General features: G+C 41.7%; 1 long non-coding RNA gene across 1 annotated transcript; it reads left to right on the top strand.

Moving 5' to 3' along the window:
* Positions 1 to 21,133: 21,133 nt before the first annotated feature.
* Positions 21,134 to 22,013, top strand: LOC120935328. The gene is made up of 3 exons (XR_005748416.1): positions 21,134 to 21,516; positions 21,658 to 21,836; positions 21,932 to 22,013. It is a non-coding gene; the product is annotated as an uncharacterized LOC120935328 (long non-coding RNA).
* Positions 22,014 to 23,392: the final 1,379 nt, after the last annotated feature.

Here is a 23,392-nt window from a genome sequence, read left to right as displayed (position 1 = left end):
CCGGGCCTTAAAAGACACTGCAAATCTGCATTAATAATTAAATATATCACTATTATATATAGAAAAAAACACATGCATTAGAATAAAGTAGTTTGACGTGTGTACAAAATAAAGAGCTTCAGTGCAGTGACTTGATTCAATATATTTGCACCATTTTAAGTGATTTACCAATATAGTACAATGGACTATATAGCTGTATATATAACCAATGGACTGTATAGGTAGGCCTTTAAAGATGAACTTTACTTATAACAACTTAAAAAAGCAATGTTCTTTAGCAAAGTACATGCTGTACATTCCACATTAATATGTACGCTACCAAAATTTGTGTCTGCTGTAAATTGCTTCCAGCATTGTTCCTGTTTCTTCTTGCTGGAGGCTGGCATTTTGGTTAAGTCCAGAGCCTCTAGGCAGCAGTAAACCTTTAGATTGTCAGGAGACTGGCCTCTAGTGACTCAAATTTTTGGCACGCTGCTGAGAATTGAGAACAATTGAGGCTGTGCAGAGCAGGATGAGAGTGCATGCATTACTAGGTTTTAAACAGTATAGGCACTTATTTTTTAATGTTTTACATGGCTATAACTGCAAAAGGGGACAGCATGAAGTAATCTATCAGGACCTAATTTTCAAACTAAAGTTCCACTTTAAATTGAAACTAACTTTCTTACATAATTTAGCAGGTAAATACTATGAGAAATGTATGGCTCCTTTCTCTAGGACTAAATATTATAAGTTGCAATTTTTACTATAATACTAAATGATAGTCTTAATGCAGACCACAGTAGATGCATTATAATGCAGCTCTTTGAAGATGTAGCTCTCTAAATTCAGAATACTGTTTAATCTAAGTTTCAGGTGTCTAATATAGATGAATGTGTGCTTTCTCATGCTTTGTGACACGACCTGCATAGGTCTGAAACATATAGGTTGCTATAGGATATATATATATATATATATATATATATATATATATATATATATATATATATATATATATATTTTTTGTATTATATATAAAATGGAAATACTTTAGGAATATACCATAAATACCTACAGGCAAAATTATATTAAAATGTGTTATTATGATGATACCTATCAATACTATCATTTTTTTTTTTTTTTTTATTAAAGCTACTTTTATCCTAGGTAAATGTGCATGTATCAGGAACTGAGATACCAGATTAAGGAAAATGGCCTAGTACACTGTAGTGTTCATTCATTTTCTCAATATCAGTGTATAAAAATAACTAACACTGATATAAATCAAACCCAGGCACATTCATCCCATTAATCCAGAGCTGTGCAGATGATTCAATTTAGTTGTCACATGCAATGTTTACAATATTGTAGAAATATTCCTAGGCCTATCTAAGAGTAAATACAAAGGAGTTCATTATGGAAATCTTACCAAAATGGACCCGTATAATTATCCCTCCTACAGCTTGAGTTCAATAAGCTAGTTTCACCACATGGCAAGAAATGTTGTTTTTGCAATTACTGCTCATAAAAATGTAAGGTAAAAATTAGATTAGTTGTTATTGGCGCAGATGTTGAATTAAAGAGGTAGGTCTATTTGTTTTTCACTACATGGGTCCTATATTTAAATTGCTATTGGACAGAAAGAAGCTTCTATTCTTTTATTTTTTTTGTTTTTTTGTGCCATCTCAAGGTTGGATCAGGCACATTGCAGAGTGACAGATTTTTGTTTTTAATCCGTTGCATTCTGTATGATCACCAAATAATATCTATTCAAACCCAAGTGGTCCTACTGTTTAAATAAGAAAAGCTTATACATGTATTGGAATATGCAAGCACTGTTGGACTCATTTTGAAACAATGCACTGCAAATTGCATTTACTCTCTACTGTCACATCATGAAAATTTCAATATCCCATCCTGGCCCAATACCTACTGTCTACATTTAATCAATGGATATATCTGTTTTGGACAGATTAAAAAAAACATACTTTCTGTGGTTTTTGTGGCCTTGAAGCCTTGAAGCCTAATTTAGCCATCTTTGTTACCTTTGCCATAAAATAATTCAATTTTAAAGCATAATTTTTTTACAATGTTGTTTGCAAATTATCTAAAAATGGATGTATATACAACATATTCTGGCTAACAGGCACTAAGAGCGTAATTATCTATCACTACCTGTTGTACCTCTGGGACAAAAAAAAAATTCCCCAATGGGATACACATAGCCAAAATAAGCTGAGAGAGGTACCGTATTTTTCGCTCCATAAGACGCACCTGACCATAAGAAGCACCTAAGCTTTGGAGGAAAAAAACAAGAAAAAAAATATTCTGAGGAGATTAGTACACATTACCATTTACCATTCAGTTGCTGGAGGTTACAACACATTACTCTATTGGGACTTGGTCACGGGATCAAGTCCCAATAGAGACGAAACGTTGGGAGGCGGCGTTCTGACGTCACTGCATTGCGCGTTAAGACCCGGAAGAGACGGGTACACGCTTCTGATATGCCGGCCGGCTTATTCGTTTTTATGATTGAATGCTACTGATATGATGATTTTACACTAGGCAAGTCTCCCTTGGTTCTTTTACATATCTGTGAGTGCTGACACCCCTCGATGATTGAGACTTTGGTGGAGATTGCTGCTGCCCGGAAAAGGAGGGGGGACACAGAGAGCCCGCTCTGCCCTGAGAAGAGGGGGGTATACACAGACAGCCTACAGTACTTTGCACAGACAGCCCGCTCTGCCCTGAGAAGAGGGGGGAATGTACACAGACAGCCTGCTTTGCTTGGAGAAAGGGGGAGAACACAGACAGCCGTTCTGCCCAGAGAAGGAGGGGGGACACAGAGAGCCCGCTCTGCCCTGAGAAGAGGGGGGAATGTACACAGACAGCCTACAGGACTTTGCACAGACAGCCTGCTCTGCCTGGAGAAGGAGGGGGAACGCGCTCCCTGTCACAGACACACAGATGGTCCCATCCTGATAGGGAGGAGCAGGCAACCCACAGCTGAGGAGTTATGCGGCTGGCTCAGCATTCAACGGCGGGGGGGACTGGTCTATATTCGCTCTATAAGACGCACAGGCATTTCCCTCCATTTTTTTGGGGGGGAAAAGTGCATCTTATGGTGTGAAAAATACGGTATATCCATTTATTACCCTATCCAAAACTAAAAAAGTCAGGCCATACACACGCTTTAAAAGTTGTACATTGGACTTTTCATTTTAGTTCTATATTCATTTATTTATTATATATTTTTTTTAATACAAGCAGTGTAGGTATCTGAATTTGACCTGGTATAAGCCTCTAGCAATTACTTGTACAACTGAACTTATACGGGGGGGGGGACATCAGAAGGAGCTATTCAGTTGTATTTAATGTCTCCATTTACTTATTTAACCACTTAAGGACGGAAGGTGTTTTTCAGATTCGGCGTTTACAAGACTAAAACATTTTTTTTGCTAGAAAATTACTTAAAACCCACAAAAATTATATATATATTTTTTCTAACACCCTAGAGAATAAAATGGCGGTCATTGCAATACTTTTTGTCACACCGTATTTGCGCAGCGCTCTTACAAGCGCACTTTTTTTGGAAAAAATTCACTTTTTTTAATTAAAAAATAAGACAACAATAAATTTGGCCCAATTTTTTTATATATTGTGAAAGATAATGTTATGGCGAGTAAAATTATACCCAACATGTCACGCTTCAAAATTGCACCCGCTCGTGGCATGGCGTCAAACTTTTACCCATAAAAATCTCAATAGGCGACGTTTAAAAAATTCTATAGGTTGCATTTTTTGAGCTACAGAGTAGGTCTAGGGTTAGAATTATTCCTCTCGCTCTAACGATCGCGGCGATATCTCACTTGTGTGGTTTGAACACCGTTTTCATATGCGGGCGCTACTCGCGTATGCGTTCACTTCTGCACTCAAGCTCGTCGGGACGGGGCGCTTTAAAATATTTTTTTTTTTGTTTTCTTATTTATTATTATTGATTTTATATTTTTTTACACTAAAATAATAAAAAAAAAATATTTTTATAAAAAATCTATTACAAGGAATGTAAACATTCCTTGTAATAGAAAAAAGCATGACAGGTCCTCTTAAATATGAGATCTGGGGTCAAAAAGACCTCAGATCTCATATTTAGACTTAAATGCAAGGAAAAAAAAATGGAAAATTTGTCATTTAAAAAAAATTACAACCAAAAAATTGTCTCTTTAAGACGCTGGGCGGGACTGACGTTTTGACGTCACTTCCGCCCAGCAAAGCTATGAGGACGAAGGGGGAGCCATCTTGCCCTCACTCGAGTCCTCACTGATCAGGCAGCAGCACCTGATCTCCTCCGCCGCTACCTTCCTTTTTATGGGGGCGGTGATAGCATGTACAGGCATACCCCGGTTTTAAGTACACAATTGGGTTTATTTACTAAAGCTGAAAAGCAAAAAATCAGGCTCACTTCTGCATAAAAACCAATGAGCTTCCAGGTTTTATTACCAGTCTTAATTGAACAAGCTGGGGATAGAAGCTCATTGGTTTCTATGCAGAAGTGAGCCTGATTTTGCACTTTCCAGCTTTAGTAAATAAACCCAATTGTGTACTTAAAACCGGGGTATGCCTGTATAGATCAAAACTTTTCATTGAAATGCTCAAAAATCCAATGTATGTGGCAAGTCAAAGTTTACAGAGAGTAGCAGCAACATCTCACATATTCAACATGTGTTTTCACTATATGCAAGTCATGGGCTGAGGAAACCATCACCACTCAGACTTGATCACCATATGAAGAATAATGACTCTTTTTACAGTACATCCATTTTACTATCCATAAATACATTCACCTGTCAGAGTATGAGCATCATAGCTTTGTACAAGCATGGTAAACCATGCTTGTACAAAGCTATGATGCTCATACTCTGAAGAATAAATGTAGTATGTAAGCAGAGACAGGATCATAACAACATGGAAATACATTGAGAGCTTAGCCTGGCAGTCCACCAGTTGGATCCTTATCAGTTACTGATGCTGGAATTAAGTCCAAACTATAAAGCAAGTACTGAATACTTATCAGTCCCTGATAATGGAAGAAGGTCCAAGCTGAAAAATCCAACACCTGGAGGGTAATCTGGTCAGTGAATTAGCCTGACTGTTTTTGATGGTTCCCCAGCTGCATCCGAGGCTCCTAATCAAAGCCAGGCTTTTACTCTTTTCTTTGTTTGTCAACATTCAAATGCATACCAGACCCTTATCCTTAAGGAGGGTCTTGTATGCATGTGAAAGTGGACCCACGCAAAACAAAATTAATAAATAGATAAATATTGGCCCAGAGTCCCCTCACAAAGATCTATATCAAACACGTACCCAAGCATGCAGTCTGGCAGGCCAGGAAAGGAGGGAGCAAGCATATGCCCCCACTTCTGTATGAAGCTTCATGCCCTCAAAATGGAGGGTACACCTCTTGCAAACTCTTGTTTCCTCATGTTGCTTAGCAAGTCATTTTAAACTTGCAGCCCAATTGCTTGCTATCTGGGACATATTCATCTTCTCTAACACTTATCTAACTTCTGTATTGATTGAGTGCTGTGCCTGCATTCAGGTCTTCTCTCCCTTTCTTCCTGATCACACATACTTGGCTCCAATAGCTCCTGCTGCTGACTGTCTACTCCAGTGACCAAAAAGCGGGGACATGGCTGAGCCAACCTGTGTGTGTGTCTATGGGCCTACGCTGTCTGGCTCAGGAGCAAGCCCATAGCAGGCATCTTGCTATGGGGGCAGACACAGAAAAGGAATAGCCAAGATCACTAGCGATGAACACCAGAAGAGGAGGTAACTGGCAGTTCTATGCACTACTATTACACAGAGCAGGTAAATATAAATCTGTTTATTTAATAAAAAATATACTTTACAACCAATTTAAAGCATATCTATTATTTAGTAGTATTAAACATGCTGTAAAGTAGATGCTCACCTGTCTGCACAAAACTATTGTGGGAGTATTAGGTTACATTTTAGTAGGTGAAGAAAGTACAGCTCATATCATGTGAACAGAGATTAGAGATTAGCAAAATTGTAATGTTTTGCATTGTAGATACAAACCCATGTGGACATTATGATAACTAGCTTTGGTTATAAATAAAGTCATGTGGTCATCATATCATCAGCAGTGCTGACAAAGTAATTACATGGCTGTGGCCCAGATTCAAGAAGCAATTGCACCCGTGTAACCATAAGTTACACGGCGCAATTGCTTACTTGCTACGGTGTAACGAGTGCTCCTGATTCAGGAACCTCGTTACACCGACTGCAGCCTAAAATCTGCGCGGCATAAGGCTCTTATGCCTCGCAGATTTTAGGCTGCATTCTTGCGTGTGCTGCTAGGGGGCGCTCCCATTGTGATCAGTGTGTAGTATGCAAATTGCATACTACCAACTGATTCACAAACTTGCGCAGGCCCCGCGCAAGCCAGGTACGGAGTTTCCGTACGGCAACTTTAGCGCAAGGCTGCCCCTTCTAATAGTAGGGGCAGCCAATGCTAAAGTATAGCCGCCGATCCCGCGACGTGAAATTTGAATTTCACGTCGTTTGCGTAAGTGATTCGTGAATGGCGCTGGACGCCATTCACGTTCACTTTGAAGCAAATGACGTCCTTGCAACATCATTTGCCGCAATGCACGTCGGGAAAGTTTCCCAACGGGGCATGCGCTGTATGCTCGGCGCGGGAGAGCGCCTAATTTAAATGATTCCCGCCCCCGGCGGGATCATTTAACTTGTGCGCGCTTACGCCGGGCAAATTTGCCGGCGCGCCCTCGCAGTTCACGGAGCTACTGCTCCGTGAATCGAGGGCAGCGCAAAATATTTGCGGGGGCGCAGGGCAAAATCGTTGCCCTGCTCCCCCGCAAATATCGCGCAAATGTACCTGAATCTGGGCCTTTGTTGGTAACTCTGGCTCAGCACTGGTGAGGAAAGCCATGTCACACAGCACTGGAGTGTGTAGGCTAGGAGCACTGGATACTAGTAGCTTTGTAATGGGAAAAAAAGTTTGCCTAACAATGCTGCTCTGAGATTCAGGGAAAGCAAAATCTGTAACCATACTGTTAAATCAAGTTGGGTGCAAATAGTAACTTGAAATTAAATGCCCAGCAACTAATCTAACAGTAAGTGAGAAGCCCTATAGAGGTATTTGCACTCCGTATTGCAGCCAGGCTATATTACTTTATTCAATAAGTATACTGTAAATCATACTAATTCTTATTCACACAAAGCTAATCTGAGCATGTTTAAAGTTGTACTTACAATTGGCAACAACATAGTTTCCTTGTGTAATGTAATGTAAAGTCAGTGCATGTCACTGGCAGCTATGACTTCTGAGGGGGCTGATTACATATGTGGATATCTTGGACAGAAAAACTGTCATCTGTGCCACGATAGGTAGCTGCCTAGACTACTGCAACTCTCTTTATCTAGGATTGCCAAAGATGTTAGTACAGAAGCTTCAACTTATTCAAAATGCTGCAGCAAGGTTACTCATGGATGTCCCGTTGAGGGATCATATCACTCCTGTCCTCTGCGCCTTGCATTGGCTGCCGGTCCACTATCGCACCTTATTTACGGCAGGATGTATCATGTTTAAGATTATGAGAGGCCTGGCCCCAAGCTATCTCTGCTCTCATTTTCATAAACGAGCTCTTGTCAGATCACTCAGATCTACCAGCAGAGATCTCCTCCACATCTCAGTGCCCAAGAAGATCTGGCGTGGTGGTCGGGCCTTCTCCCACCAGGGTGCCATATTATTGAATAGCCTCCCTGTCAAGCTCCAGGAGGCCCCTACTATCCCAGTCTTACGTGGGTTACTGAAGACTTGGCTTTTCATGAAAGCCTTTCCTGCTTAGCCTCTCTCTTCCACCCTTTCTGCCGCTCTGTGCTGCTTTTGGTTCCTGGATCCTCTTTTTCCAGGAACTCTGCTATGCGCGTTGGGACACTTCAGGATAAGACCGCTCTATATTAAGATACCTCTCAACTCAACTCAACTCAAGTAAAAAAAGGAACAAAGCTCTCCTAAACTGAAATAAAACCTTTAATTCCATTTTTATTCTTTCACTAGATTGTGTAAAAATTACACTTGCTTTACACCCTTATAGTAAGAAGATTTTGTCAATTTTATTTGGGGTTAAATAGCTGTGAATGCTCTAATTAAATAAAACTTGTTTTGGCACTATTAGGGCCAAGTTACCCTCTTGACAAGGGCTGGTTCATATGGTTTAAAATTCCCTGTAAAAACGTTGTAGCATTAGCAAAAAAAATTAACAGGACTAGCAAATTTTATTAGATATTTAAGTTATACCACTTGAAACCTATTATTATATTTCACTTGAGGAACTATTTATGCAGTGTATGTTTAAAGTTGGATAAGATAAGATGAAGAAAGAAGATTATTATTATGTGAGCTAAAAACTACCAAAACTTAAAAAGGTCTTAAATTTGAAATAAACGGCAAAAGCTGTGTTCATTTTTCACATGCACTGCATGCCATAATTGTGTGAACTTCACTCATAGACCCCCTCAGATGTCTTAGTGGATTGGATTTCCTCAAAGAGCTTGATATACCTTGAAATCTTTGATAAATGATGCAGGAGAAATGTCAACTGAGGATGTTATTTAGTATGATTTATGTAAAACATGGAGAAAACAAACATGCAGTCAGCATTCACTTAGCAGTAGATTGCTACAAATACTCATTTCTGAACCTGAAAGGTTGGATGTGGTGATTGATGATGAATAAACAGTGTTTGTCCTTCCATAGTCTCTCATCTCACAAAATCATTAAAAGTTTTTGGACATTTTTTTAAGGCAACCAATCCTTATTCTCTCATTTCATAAAGTTATTTGGTATTTTTAAAGGCAACCAATCTTTAGTCTCTTATTTCAATCATTAAAAAATCCTGGACATAATTTAAGGTGACTAATTCTTGGTGTCTTGTCTCACAAAGTAATTAAACGTTTTTAGAGATCTTTTAAGGCAACCTATGAAGGTTTTCATTAACCACTTACCCCCCGGACCATATTGCTGCCCAAAGACCAGAGTACTTTTTGTGATTCGGGACTGCGTCGCTTTAACAGACAATTGCGCGGTCGTGCGACGTGGCTCCCAAACAAAATTGGCGTCCTTTTTTTCCCACAAATAGAGCTTTCTTTTGGTGGTATTTGATCACCTCTGCGGTTTTTATTTTTTGCGCTATAAACAAAAATAGAACGACAATTTTGAAAAAAATGAATATTTTTTACTTTTTGCTGTAATAAATATCCCCCAAAAATATATAAAAAAACATTTTTTTTCCTCAGTTTAGGCCGATACGTATTCTTCTACATATTTTTCGTAAAAAAAAATCGCAATAAGCGTTTATTGATTGGTTTGCGCAAAAGTTATAGCGTTTACAAAATAGGGGGTATTTTTATGGCATTTTTATTAATATTTTTTTTACTAGTAATGGCGGCGATCAGCGATTTTTTTTTGGTATTGCGACATTATGGCGGACACTTCGGACATTTTTGACACATTTTTGGGACCATTGGCATTTTTATAGCGATCAGTGCTATAAAAATGCATTAGATTACTATAAAAATGCCACTGGCAGTGAAGGGGTTAACACTAGGGGGCGGGGAAGGGGTTAAGTATGCCTGGGTGTGTTCTTACTGTGGGGGGGGGGGGGTGGCCTCACTAGGGGAAACACTGATCCTCGGTTCATACAGTGTATGAACCGAAGAAAAGCATTTCCCCTGCTGACAGGAACGAGAGCTGTGTGTTTACACACACAGCTCCCGTTCCCCGCTCTGTACCGAGCGATCGCGTGTGCCCGGCGGCGATCGCGCCCGCCGGGCACACGCACGGGAGTCGGGGGCGAGCGGGGGGCGCGTGCGCGCGCCTCCGGCGGCGCGCGTGCGCCCCTAGTGGCGGCTAAAAGGTAGGACGTCATAATACGTGATCTCGCCTAGGAGAGCCACCTTGTGGACGTATTATGACGGTGCGGCGACGGCAAGTGGTTAATTAAAGTCCATGGCATCTATGGTATAGCTAGTAGTAGTTACAAATATTCTGATAGTTTTGTTCTGTAATATTGAACACATTTCACCCCTCATCCATGTGGCTCCATCAGTTCTAATGTGTATCAGAGTCAGGAATTTCCCTAATGCTTATGGCCAAACAAGCAACTCAGGGGTTTACTTCTTAAATCAACCACTATAGTGTTATGAAAACGGTCAACATTACAACACAACAGCATTACAGAAGAGTTAACCTGGAGGATAAATCATAAAATCAAAACTCCCAGAGCAAAAAACAACAGTAAATAAAGACCCTTTCATACCAGGAGCTTACCTAGTCTGAGATGGAAGTCTAATGCCGCGTACACACCATCGCTTTCTGCGATGGAAAAAAACGTCATTTTCAAAAACGTCAATTTAATTGACCGTGTGTGGGCAAAAACGTCGTTTTATGTCTTCTAAAAAACGACAGAAAAAAATTGAAGCATGCTTCAATTTTATGTGTCGTTTTTGGCCGACGTCGTTTTCTGTGTTCTAAACATTGACCGTGTGTACGTAAAAACGTCGATTTAAGCCCGCGCATGCTCAGAAGCAAGTTAGGAGACGGCAGCGCTCATTCATGTAAAACGACTGTTCAGAATGGAATCAGCACATTCGTTAAGGTGTTTTTCAGCTTATAGACAAGAAAATAAAGCGCTTCTTTAACCCCTGCTTTTAACTGCTACCCAGAAATGGACGTTTGTTGCGGCTGATCTTGTTACATAGTTATGACAAGCTTTTAATTAGTTTCTTTCTTGTTTGATAATGTTTATGTTTGTGTTCTGTTATTTAGTTGTATCTTCCATCTTAAACATTTTAAATATATATATTGGTCCACCTTATTTTTTTTTTTTAATTTTTGTCACCAATTTGATTAGTAATCTCTATTTTGTTTTTATTTAGGAGTGTGTGAAGTGTCTGCAACAACCTAATTTTTTAGTTAACTCACCCACAAGCATGTTTTTTTACCTTGTTAATGTTTGCATTATTTATTTTGTAATGGGTCTGCCCATTCAATACTGATCTCTCAAATCTACAATAAAGAAACATGTTGAAATTTGGCTGAAAAATTAACATTTATTTTAGTCTTCCTAAAAATTTCAAACAAAAAAGGTGGCAACCCAAAAACACAACATAATAAAAACAAAGATGCCAAGGTAGGCAGCACTTTAGAGCATGCTTGATTTTTTCTGAAAACAAGGGTCCCCGAAGCCACAAATACAGCCTGTGAGTCCACATTAAAATTCCATCAGGGGCACCGTATTATTTCTTTGCCTTTTTCTTCCCAGCAGCCTTCCCTGCAGTCTTCCCTGCAGCCTTCCCTGTAGCCCGAGTCCTTGGGGGCTGGGTTCCTGGAGGAGATGAGGTGGCAGGAGCCAGAGAAGCCTCATGAGGTGGAGGAGCAGGAGCAGGTGCAGGAGCAGGAGCAGGAGCAGGAGCAGGAGCAGGAGGAGCAGCAAGGACAGGAGGAGCAATCCGCACAATGTGGGTGTCGTCATCGAGCTGCCCCAGGGATGCCATGGTTATGGCTTGGAAGATGAGGAGTTCGCAGCGCACACGCTGGCTCTGCTCCAGATTGTACATCTTGGCTGCAATGAGCGCTGCGAACCCCTCAACTTCACTGGGTGGCTCTCGGATGGCTGCAGTAGCTTGGCGAAGCAGGCCCTGGGTCTCCTCCTCCATTTGTCGCATACTCCTGAGCCGTTTATTGGGATTGCGGAATGGAGGGATCCGGGAGATGGTATCCCGCCGGCGTGCCTCCTGGGTCCCACTGGGGCCTGCCACCTCCTGGCTCCCAGTGGGCTCTGCCACCTCCTGCCTTGCAGTTGGCCCTGGCTCCTCCTGGCTCCCTGTGGGCCCTGTCTCTTCCTGGCTCCCTGTGGGCCCTGGCTCTTCCTGGCTCCCTGTGGGCCCTGGCTCTTCCTGGCTTGGGTCTGCCTGTGTATCAAAAAAAGGAACATATGTTATTTGTGTTTGTCATTAATCACACACATTTTTACAATCATGAGTGATGCAAATTGAATGTCAATATATATTACACACAGGGTCGCCATCCTTAATTATGTGGCCCCTTAAACACCTTCAGACATGGTCCCCCTGGAATTATGTGGGTTGTTGCATGCCTAATTTAGTAAATAAGTGGCCTTTTCCCCAAAAATTAATTTATTCAATTTAGTGTCAACTAGATAGTACTCAAAAAGGGTGTCTTCCATCTGGGACCCCTTGCAGGTGTATTGCGTTACTCCCCCCTACTGGCCTATCTGAAAATGCCACCCACTCCTTCATAAACATTATTAATTTGCCCATTTTGACCCCATCATGTTTTCCCACTACTGACTATTGATCCTATCCCTAAACTTACGAGATTCACATAGAATTTAGAACAATAGTAACATACATTTACCATTATTACTATACTTGTCATATACTAACTAAATTCATACAAAAAACACATACCATTCTCCATGGCTCACAATTGGGGTCCTCCAGGAACTCTTCCTCTTCCTCCGAGCTTGCCTGCTCTTGTCTGCAGGGAACACTGGAGGATTGGCTGCTGGGAAGCTGGGAGCTACCTCTTGGGGGAAGGGTAGACATGGATGTCCTGGTCTCAATGTGGTCGTCCAGGAACTGCAGCTGACTATAGTACCACAGGGTTGGTTTGTATATGGAGTCAGCTGCAGCCCCAGACCTCATTGAGGCCAGGACTTGGACCCGTTGGGCCCTGTAGGTGCCCCTGATGGAATTGATTTTGCTTTTCACAGTGGCTGTTGTGGCGTTGGGGACCCTTGTTTTCAGAAAAACAAGCATGCTCTGTCTAGCTTTCTCCCTGGCATCTTTGTTTTTATTTATTGTGCTTTTGGTTTGCCACAGAACAGGATGTTCCTTCCATTTTTGTATGAATTCTGTCAGGAACTCCGCATCCTTGAAGGGATCCATTCTTTCTGCACATGAAACAGAAGCCAAAACATAATGTAATTAAAGCCACTAGCTTACTTCCCCTAACTAGCCCACAAACTCATTCCCTATTCACTATAATAAAGTCGGAATAAAAAACTTACGTCTCGTCGTTAGGAAAGATCGTGATTTACGCCTTCTTCCACAGACTATGCACGCCGTTTACAAACACGTCCCATCCCTTTTACACTACGCACGCGTGACGCTCCGCACGACACCCCGCCCCTGACGTTCGGTATCGTCCTTTCCACGCCCCTTCTCTGTCGTTTGGTGAGTGAGAAAAGATGGACAACATGGAGGTGTATTCTAGCTCAAGCCAGGAGGCAGGCCAGGCCCAACCATGCCGCAGATTCCGGTGCAGAGCCTCCAATATGAGTTTTCAGGAAATGGTGGAGATGGTCACCATATTGAGGAGGGAGGACTATGATGCCAAGCATCGCCCCTACATGCATCCCAATAAAGTAAAAGCCCAAATTATGGAGAAGGTCATCCGTAGGCTCCAGCGGAAGTTTGGGAAAACCAGGAGCAGAGAGCACCTGCGCAAAAGGTGGTCGGATTTAAAAAAAAGGGAACCCCACCAACTTTACAGAATTAATAGGGTGATTCGAAGAAGAAGTAAGTTTTTTCCATGTGTATTAATTATTTTGGTGTGTTCTTTGTGCCATTTTTTTTTTTTTTCCAGGTTGACCATAAAATGAATATTATGAATGTGGACGCATGATGCAGTCGTCGTAGTCGTCGTTCATTCGGTGACTTTCAATAATCCAAGACCATATTAATGAGAAATGGCATCATGCCTAGTTTGCATGTGCAAAGGGGAGTTGAAGCACTGTATCTGAACAAAAATCGTAAATTTAGGAATTGTGGGCGAATGAACGACGACTCCTATGACCAATTAGTCGACACAAATATGAAAGTTGTGACATTTTTGGGGCTTAAAAAAAAGGTGTATTCAATTCTGGAATTGATGGAAATGTGTTTCAGCTTATTTTAGAAGAAACGTAAATACCTTGAGATTCACAAAAAGGAGCGTTTGTTACTCCTTTTTTTATTGAACATGTGTACTCAGTAGCACAATTGTTTGTCACAATCACAACCTATGTTGGGTCACACACAGGGGTGAGCAGATCCAGGGGAGACTTGGTTAGCTTACATATCTAAAATTAAAAATTTGGTTAACAGATTTGACATTACTTTGTGAATGGATTAAATACTGGTCTGTTTTCTTGATAATTGTTTAAAAATCAACAATATTGACCTTTTGTTTATAATTTATTAATTTTTGGGTGTCATTTCAGGCCGCTCGTAATGTTTGAACCTCATGTTTTCCCTTTCTTCAATCTTGTAGGGCACAATGAAGCAGAAAGGCAGGAGGCACAAGCCAATCAAGCCACACCCCCGAGGGATGTAGAGGAAGAGGAACCTGCCTCAACATCCGGTAAAGTAACATCTACCACATTTTCTGTGAATATAGATATAGGCATACAATCTTTTAACACATGTTTTGGTTCCACATTTCAGGAGGAAATCGGGCTGGTCAGGGACTGGACACGTATAGTGCCCAGCTCCTCATCGGCGAGGTTCTCACCTGCAGGGCCCAAGTCGAGGACATACGTCTGGCCTGCCGTGAAATACGCCACAAAGCAAAGACGCTGGAACGGCAGCTTAAAAATTTTATTAATGTTTTGGGGAGGGTTTAATTGTTTGTGTATTTTCTTTTTTCCTTGAATTTGAAAAAAAAAAAATTATATTTTGTACTAATCAAAAAAGACCAAAAAAAAAAAAAAAATATATATTTTGTACTAATCAAAAAAGACCAAAAAATAAATAAATAAATTATATTTTGTACTAATCAAAAAAAAAAAAAAAAAAAAAAAAAAATTATTTGTTGTACTAATCAAAAAGAAAAAAGTAACAAATAAATAACATTTTGGACTCCAAACAATTTGTGTGTAGTTATTGGTATCAATGCAGACTCATTCAATTACTCAGGCATATTTGTAGAGTTATTAAGATTTAACACTCATGGGAATTTATGACATCCCAAACACATGGCTGGATGAGAACCTAGGAAAAAGAAACATTACCCCCCAAAACTTACAAATAACTAAAATCAAAAAAATAAACACTGTTTCATCAAACAAAAAGTAAATTTAATTCTTTAGTCAAGATCAGGCATTTCAATGGCCCCCCTCCCCATAAAATAGTCCACATATGATTGACGCACTGCACGTGCGGTTTGGGGGGCCAAGCCTCTATGGCTAGCCTGATGTCCCGGCTCCGGAGCCACAACATCAGCCTCATCAGGCAATACCGTCAGGTAAGTTTGTGAATTTCGTTTCAAAAAATTGTGCAAAATGCAACAAGATAGGATGATGTAATTCCACTTGTATTCCGCCAGGTTTATTGCTGTTAAAAACAATCTGAATCGGCTGGCCATGATTCCAAAGGCATTCTCTACCACACGTCGTGCTCTGGCCAGCCGATAATTAAAAACCCTCCTCTCATGGGTGAGGGTGCGTCCGGGAAATGGCCTCATGAGGTGGGGACCCAAACCAAAAGCCTCATCTGCTACAAACACGAAGGGCAGACCCTCTTCGTTCTCCTCCGCAGGTGGCAATCCTAGGTCCTCCAACCGAAGCCGTTGGGCGAACTCCGTCTCCGCAAAGACACCGCCGTCCGACATCCGGCCATTTTTCCCAACATCCACGTACAAGAACTCGTAATTTGCAGAGACCACCGCCATCAAAACAACGCTGTGGAACCCCTTGTAATTGAAGAAATGGGATCCACTATGGGGTGGGGGCACAATGTGGATGTGCTTGCCATCAATGGCTCCTCCGCAGTTCGGAAAGTTCCAACGCTGCCACAGTCTGCCATTCCTGTGGCGTGGTGGGGAACTGGATAGAAAGAAAATAAAAAATACATTAAAACAAAGATTTTGAACAGAATATAGCTAAAATTACAAGGGATCCCACCAACAATTCCACAAAAAAGGTTAGTATTAAAAAATAACATGTGAACACTTAAGCATATTAATCACCCCCCTCTGATGTTGAAAAAATATATTTAGGGGGAGTGGGGCTCAAGATGAGTTTCTCACATGAGAAACAACCCCCCAAAAAAAATCTAACTAAGAAAAATAATTATTAGTATGTAGTTCAAAAATCTAGGGGGGGGGGGGTTTGGACAATGGAGGCCACAAATAAACGGGGATATAGGGACACACAAAATGCAGCACTACAATGGAGGCCACAAATAAACGGGGATATAGGGACACACAAAATGCAGCACTACAATGGAGGCCACAAATAAACGGGGATATAGGGACACACAAAATGCAGCACTACAATGGAGGCCACAAATAAACGGGGATATAGGGACTATGCTAGGTGGGTTTGGCCACAACATAGAATGATGGACAGGTTGGCTAAATTAAATAAACATGTAGGGCTTTACAAATTGTGTAGAACAGCATACATAGAGACAAAGTGAGCATTCTGAGCATATTAGAAAAGTAATTTTTTTTTTTTTTTTTGGGACATAGTTTGACCATTGAAAGAACACCACTTACCTTAACATAGTCCTCCTGAAGAACCTGAATGATGGCCGAACAGGTCTCCGGGATTATGAGGCCCAGAGCCTGGGGGGAGATGCCCGTCGAGAACTTCAAGTCCTGCAGACTTCTCCCTGTTGCAAGGTAGCGCAACGTAGCAACTAGCCTCTGCTCAGCAGTGATGGCTTCCCGCATAACGGTGTCCTGCCTGGTGATATATGGCGACACCAAAGCCAAAAGCTGCTGAAATACGGGGTCAGACATCCTAAGAAAATTCCTGAAATCATCAGGGTTATTTTCTCGGATCTCCCGCAGCAGAGGCATATGAGAGAACTGGTCCCTGCGTAGCAACCAGTTCTTGGTCCACAACCTCCTCCTCACCCTGTTCATGGACCGTCGCTGGGATGCAGCACACATCCTAACAACAAGCACAGCACGATCTCGGCGACGAGTTCGTACCCGCAACATGGCTAGAAAACGGTCGTCAAATCAGATCAGACTAAAAATTACGCCCTGAAGTAAAGAATGGCCTTTGAAGAACGACCTGCTAAACAGCACCGTGCACACAAAACGTAATGCCTAAACAAATACGTCCTTAGTACAAGCACTGTATCACAGATCCGACAACAAATAGACAAACTGTACGACAGAAAACGAAATTTAAAGCACAGTCACTGAAAATCACGAATCGTATCTCACCAAACTTTTACTAACACGCAGCAACACGATATCAGCAAAAGAGGCCGTCTTCCGCATGGAAACGACCCTTTATAGTGACGTCGTGCGTGATTGACGGAACTGTGCTGTGCTAGAGCGTTGTGAAAAAGCGATGGTGTGTATGCTACGTCGTTGTTCAAATTGAAGTTTGAAAAATTACGTTTTTTTAAAGCACATAAAGCGTCACATTTTTCCATCGCAGAAAGCGATGGTGTGTACGCGGCATAAGACAAGGGACTGGACTTCACTGTGGAACTCTCACATGCTCCAGTGGTCAAATTCATCATAGTTACAAATCTTCAATCCATAACATCCACATATCTGGAGACAAAGCTAACCAACTCTTCTCAATATTCTATTCATTGATGCCAATACTTATAAATCACTAAAGAGGGAAGTTACTTGCTTGTTCAAGAGAAAACTGACAACATGTCTACAATAGTTGCAATAGAAAAAAAGCAGTTAATTGAACATTGTACTAACTCCTCTATCATAGGGAGGCTATACTGTGCTTATATGGATATATGGACTCCCATAGATACAGAAGAATGATACACCCAATGACAAAAGTGTTTGACTAAAATCTTATAGCCAGATTCAGAGAGAGTTACGCCAGCGTATCAGTAGATACGCCGTCGTAACTCTGAATCTGCGCCATCCTAAATTTAAGTGTATTCTCAAATTGAGATACACTTAAATCTAGCTAAGATATGACCGCGGGCGTCGTCGTATCTTAGCTGTCTATTTAGGCCATCTGCTAGGGGCGTGTATGTTGATTTACGCCTAGAATGCGTAAATCAGCGAAATACGCCCATTCACAAATGTACGCCTGGCCGTCACAGTAAAGATACGCCGTTTACGTAAGGCGTTTTCAGGCCTAAAGATATTCCACCAAAAAGATGGCGCAGCCAATGTTAAGTATGGACGTCGGACCCGCATCAAATTTTTACGTCATTTGCGTAAGTCGTCTGTGAATGGGTCTGGGCGTAATTTACGTTCATGTCGAAACCAATAAGTCTTTGCGGCGTAATTTGGAGCATGCACACTAGGATATGTCCACGGACGGCGAATGCGCCGTTCGTTAAAAACGTCAATCACAGCGGGTCACGATTCATTAGCATAAAACACGCCCACCTCTTCACAATTTGAATTAGGCGCGCTTAGGCCAGCACATTTACGCCACGCCGCCGTAACTTAGGACGCAAGTGCTTTGTGAATACAGCACTTGCCTCTCTAACTTACGGCGGCGTAGCGTATATGAGATACGCTACGCCTGCCTAACGTTAGGCACCTTTACGTGAATCCAGCTATTAGTGTCATTAGCTAGCATTATGGTAACTTATTTGTCAATAAGGTCGGTGGTTTAAAGTATGGAGTGAGGAGACTTTGTTAACAAACAATGCAACAACCCTTTTCATTTTTATACCTGCTGCAGAGACCATTTATTCCATAAGGAAGTATCCAAAGCTAGAAAAGACTCTTGGGAGATGAATAGATCTGACACTAGATCAAATATGGTCGTTGTTAGACCTTTGTCTTAAAGTGATTGTAAAGGTTTTTTATTTTATTTATTTTTTAATAACAAACATGTCATCCTTACCTGCTCTGTGCAAGGGTTTTGCACAGAGAGTTCCCAATCCTCCTTTTCGGGGGTCCCCTGGCAACACTCCTGGCTCCTCCTCCTTGGCGAGTGCCCCCAAGGATATCCGATTTCAATGGGGGCACCCATGCATGCATGCTCCTGAGTCCTGCTGCTGCATCTGTTGATGCAGGATTTGGCCCTGCCTCCTCATACACAGACAGTACTTGTCAGCAGCCCATCATAATGCCCAAGTAGCTTTCACCAGCTCATCAGTGTACCCGAGTACCTGTCCCCAGCTCATCAGAGTACCTGAGTACCTGTCACCAGCTAATCAGAGTGCCTCGTCAGAGTACCCAAGTACTTATGCATCCCAACAGTACCTGACGTGCATCCCATTAGTATCTGACATGCAGCCCCTTAGTACCTGAAGTGCAGCCCATTAGTACATGATGTGCAGCTCAGCAGTACCTGATGTGCAGCCCAGTACTACCTGTCGTGTAGCTTATTAGTACCTGATGTGCAGCCCATTAGTACCTGACATGCAGCTCAGCAGTTCCTGTTGTGCAGCCCATCACTACCTGTCATGCAGCCCATCAGTGTCACCCATCATACAGCCATCATGTCCAAAAATGTTTTACTGCTGAAGAGGCAAATCCTAAGCCTGATGGATGAGAGCAGCAGTGAGCTCTCACCATCCGATTCCAGTTTCAAATCCAGTTTGGAATTCGAGCCCATCGAAAGCAGTGGATCGTTGGCGACCAAATCAGAGGAGGAAGCAATCCATCCTAAAAAAAGACACTCTGAATGCCAGACAGCAACCAGCAGCGCCATACACCCCAATGGAGATTCGGCAAACGCCAATGGCGCTAGAACCCAGAATGAAACGCCCAGTAAAAGCACTGGAATTTCACGCCAGACCCAAAGACTTAGGGCCCAAATCCATCTTCCAGATGTCTTAGCAAATCCATTGTAGATGCCTTCTACTTCAGGGTCAGCTACAATCTCCCCTTTTACAGCACAGCCAGGTGTGCAGGCCAACACCAAAAACTTTTCTGAGAGAGTTTATTTATTTATTTTTCCTTGACGAGTTACTTCAATGCACCATGGACCAAACTAATCTTTATGCCCGACAATACAGTACATAGATAACAACTCCAACTCATGTTATGCACATCCTTTTAAATAGAGACTCCTAACAGTGGAGGAGTTTAGATTGTTTTTGGGCCGTACGATATACATAGGTCATGCACTTCCTACATATCAGTGATAACTCACATTGCCATCCCCGAGATCATCCCAACTCTGATAAACTATATAAAATTTGCCCCTAATTGATTTTTTTTCTTAGAGGTCTGCTGAACTTTATGTCCCTGACCAGAACATTCTGTGGACAAATCCCTGGTCCATTTTACAAGATGGCTGGGATTCAAGCAGTACATTCCCAGTAAGAGGGCCAGGTACAGATTGAAGCTCAACAAGCTTAGTGAAAGCACCACTAGATATGTTATATAGTAAATGGATGTGACCTGACACACACTATAATAAAAGTAGAACACATGGCGGCCTCCATCCCTAAATTTGTTATATAACAAATTTAGGGATGGAGGCCGCCATGTGTTCTACTTTTATTATAGTGTGTGTCAGGTCACATCCATTTACTATATAACAAAGATTTGGGTGGAAGACACCCGCCAAGTGACCTGTCACACCTAATACACTGCTATTAATTTTTGCCTATTGTCCCCATAATGGCATTTAGCAATACTGCTACTTATAAATTTCCTATGCATTACCAGACTAATTCCTAACCTTTGTTCATTGTTTCTATACCAATGTTTAGCCCCATTGCTATTAGATCCCTTCCCTACCTTTGAATATATCCCTATATTATTAATCCCTATTGCTACCAGACCAATTCCCAACCTTTGTTTATTGCTCCTATACCAGTGTTTAGTAACACTGTTATTAGATCACTTTTTTATTTTTGAACAAATCCCTGCATTTATTATTTTCCCATGTATTATTTTTGGTCTACTACTGAAAATAGACTAATTTCCTCATTTTTGTTTACTGCCCCTTTATCAGTGTTCAGTAACACTGTTATTAAACCCCCTCCTTTTTTCAATAGACCCTTTAGCTACTACTTTTCCATGTGTTATATTTGACTCATTATTGCTACCAGACCAATTTCCAACTCCTTGTCTGGTGTGGTCTGGGTTTTTTGGGGGGGCCTGGATGGTTTTTCTGGCTCCGGGGTTGCGATGCGTGGCAGTCCGGCCCCTCCCCCCACCCTTTGGTGGGTGTTGGGGTCGGCCTCCTGCGCATCGGCATCATGCTCTGATGCTGTATTAACAGCGTCACTGACATCACCTTGATGTTTATTTCCATCTTTGACCATACTAGCTGGGCGGGGAACCCACTGATGATGGTTCACCATACGCAGCTGGGATTTCCCTCCCCGCCTTCCTTGTGCTAAATGGTCAATTAGGCATGATGTTGATGGGGGCCCCACCTGGGAATGGAGGTATATAGTAGCCTTGGAGTGGCTGGTGGTTCATTTGCTTGACTCAACCACTAGGAACAACACATCTGATCCTGCACACAGGTCACCCTCCCTTGTTGGGAGCCTAGTCACCAATTTATGGTATGTTTTTTCTTCCCCTGTCTGGCTCTCCTCTTTGCACACTTTCCCATGCATCCCCTTATGGGAACACATTGTTATTTCCTTACCTCTTCTTTACAAATATTTTTTATTTACCTATTTATTTTTGATACATTGTTTTAGGTACACTATGCACTTTACGTGCACACATAACATTTTGGATCAGGCTGTGACCACCGTGTCTTACTCCGGGCACTGTTCCTCGTTCTCATGGGTTCCCCGTTTCAACCCCGGGGGAGACATCCTGCCCGGACCCCCCTTCTTTCCTTGGCAGATACCGGACCGGGTCTTGTGGTGGCATAGTAAGTTTCCCAACTATTTCCATTCTGTTGGACAGTCCCTGTACTTCCCCATTTTTCATGCATCATCAATTATTTCTGTTTATTCTCATTTCCAGTATACTGTCCTAAAAACACTCCTGATGATTGGCTGAAATGCCAGGAAACGCGTAGAGTGCCCCCAGATGCCAACAATCACCTATTCATATTCCACATACTTACCGATTTTATTACATATATCTGCCATGTCTTTGATTTTATTTCTGTATTGCATGCTATGTAGCAGCATATCTAGAGTAAGCCTTGTGACTACCTATTTATTTAATACAAAATATTTGACATGTATATAAGATTGTAAAAATAAATCATGTACTGTAATTTACTTTTTATGGTATTTCTTTTTACATGGCGCTCCCTCATTTAAAGTCCCACAAACTCCTCTCTTCTATATAACCACTAGATATGTGCATGCCTTCCGCGTGTACGAAGGCAGAGACTCACAGCTCCAGCCTCCTGATTGCCCAACATACATGGGAATAAGTGGAAAAATTGTCTGGGACCTTGCATTCCCACTGTTAAAAAAGATATCGCATATACATGGGCAATTATTATACGAGTTTGCCCCTTTTTCAATCACCTGTACTATGAGAAAACGTTGGCCTGTGATAGCAAGAAAAAACAGGAAGGGTTTTTACACAGCATCTAGTCACCACAAAGCTACAAAGGAAAGGAATCAGTAAGCCTGAGGAATGAGAAAGTGTTGGCCGTGAAGTGGAGGGATAGGAAAAGATGTATCCCTCACGTCCACCATCCACGATGACACCTCGGTGGAACTTCACAGAAGACATGCTCCCGTTCAAAAGCCTGGGTGTATCCACAATTACAATAAGTTCATTGGGGGGTGGATTTAAATGATCAAATGCAGTAGCCTATTATATATCAACACAAATGTCCCTCTTCTGGTATAAAGAAGACGCAATTACATTTTTCTATTTGGCTATTTTTAATGCATACATCACCTATCAAAAGTCAATGGAAAGACCCAACACCTTCCTTAAGTTTATCGAAGATATTGTCACTGTCCTAATCTACCAGCAAGGATCCTCCCCAGAAAGCATTGTGTCAGCAGACTGCATGAGCCCCATTTCCCTGAGAATATTCCACCATCAGAAACTATAAAAAGACGCCAAAAAAAATGTTGGGTGTGCAGTAAAAGAGGAGTTAGGAAAGAGGAGTTAGGAAAGAGGAGTTAGGAAAGAAACTAGTTTTCAATGTCCTTCCCTACTTGGCCTATGCATCGGAGAATGCTTCAGACATTATCACAATTCCCTAAACTATTAGTTCATATTTCTAGCAGACTGTCATTTCCCCATTTTCAATTTCTGTGCTGATTATTTCCCTGGTGCCTCAACCGGCCTGTTTATTTACTATGCCTCTGCCTGCCATCTGTATTGTTTATCCACCATGTTTCTGCCTTTGACGTGAACTGACCTGGATTGTTTATCAACTATGCCTCTGCCTACTATCTGGATTATCAACCACATTTCTGTCTTTTACCTGCACTGACCTTGGCCTATTAA

The sequence above is a fragment of the Rana temporaria genome, chromosome 4, assembly GCF_905171775.1.
Source record: "Rana temporaria chromosome 4, aRanTem1.1, whole genome shotgun sequence".
Classification (NCBI taxonomy): domain Eukaryota; kingdom Metazoa; phylum Chordata; class Amphibia; order Anura; family Ranidae; genus Rana; species Rana temporaria.
Note: the sequence above shows the minus strand (reverse complement) of the source record. Positions and strands in the feature narration are given on the sequence as shown.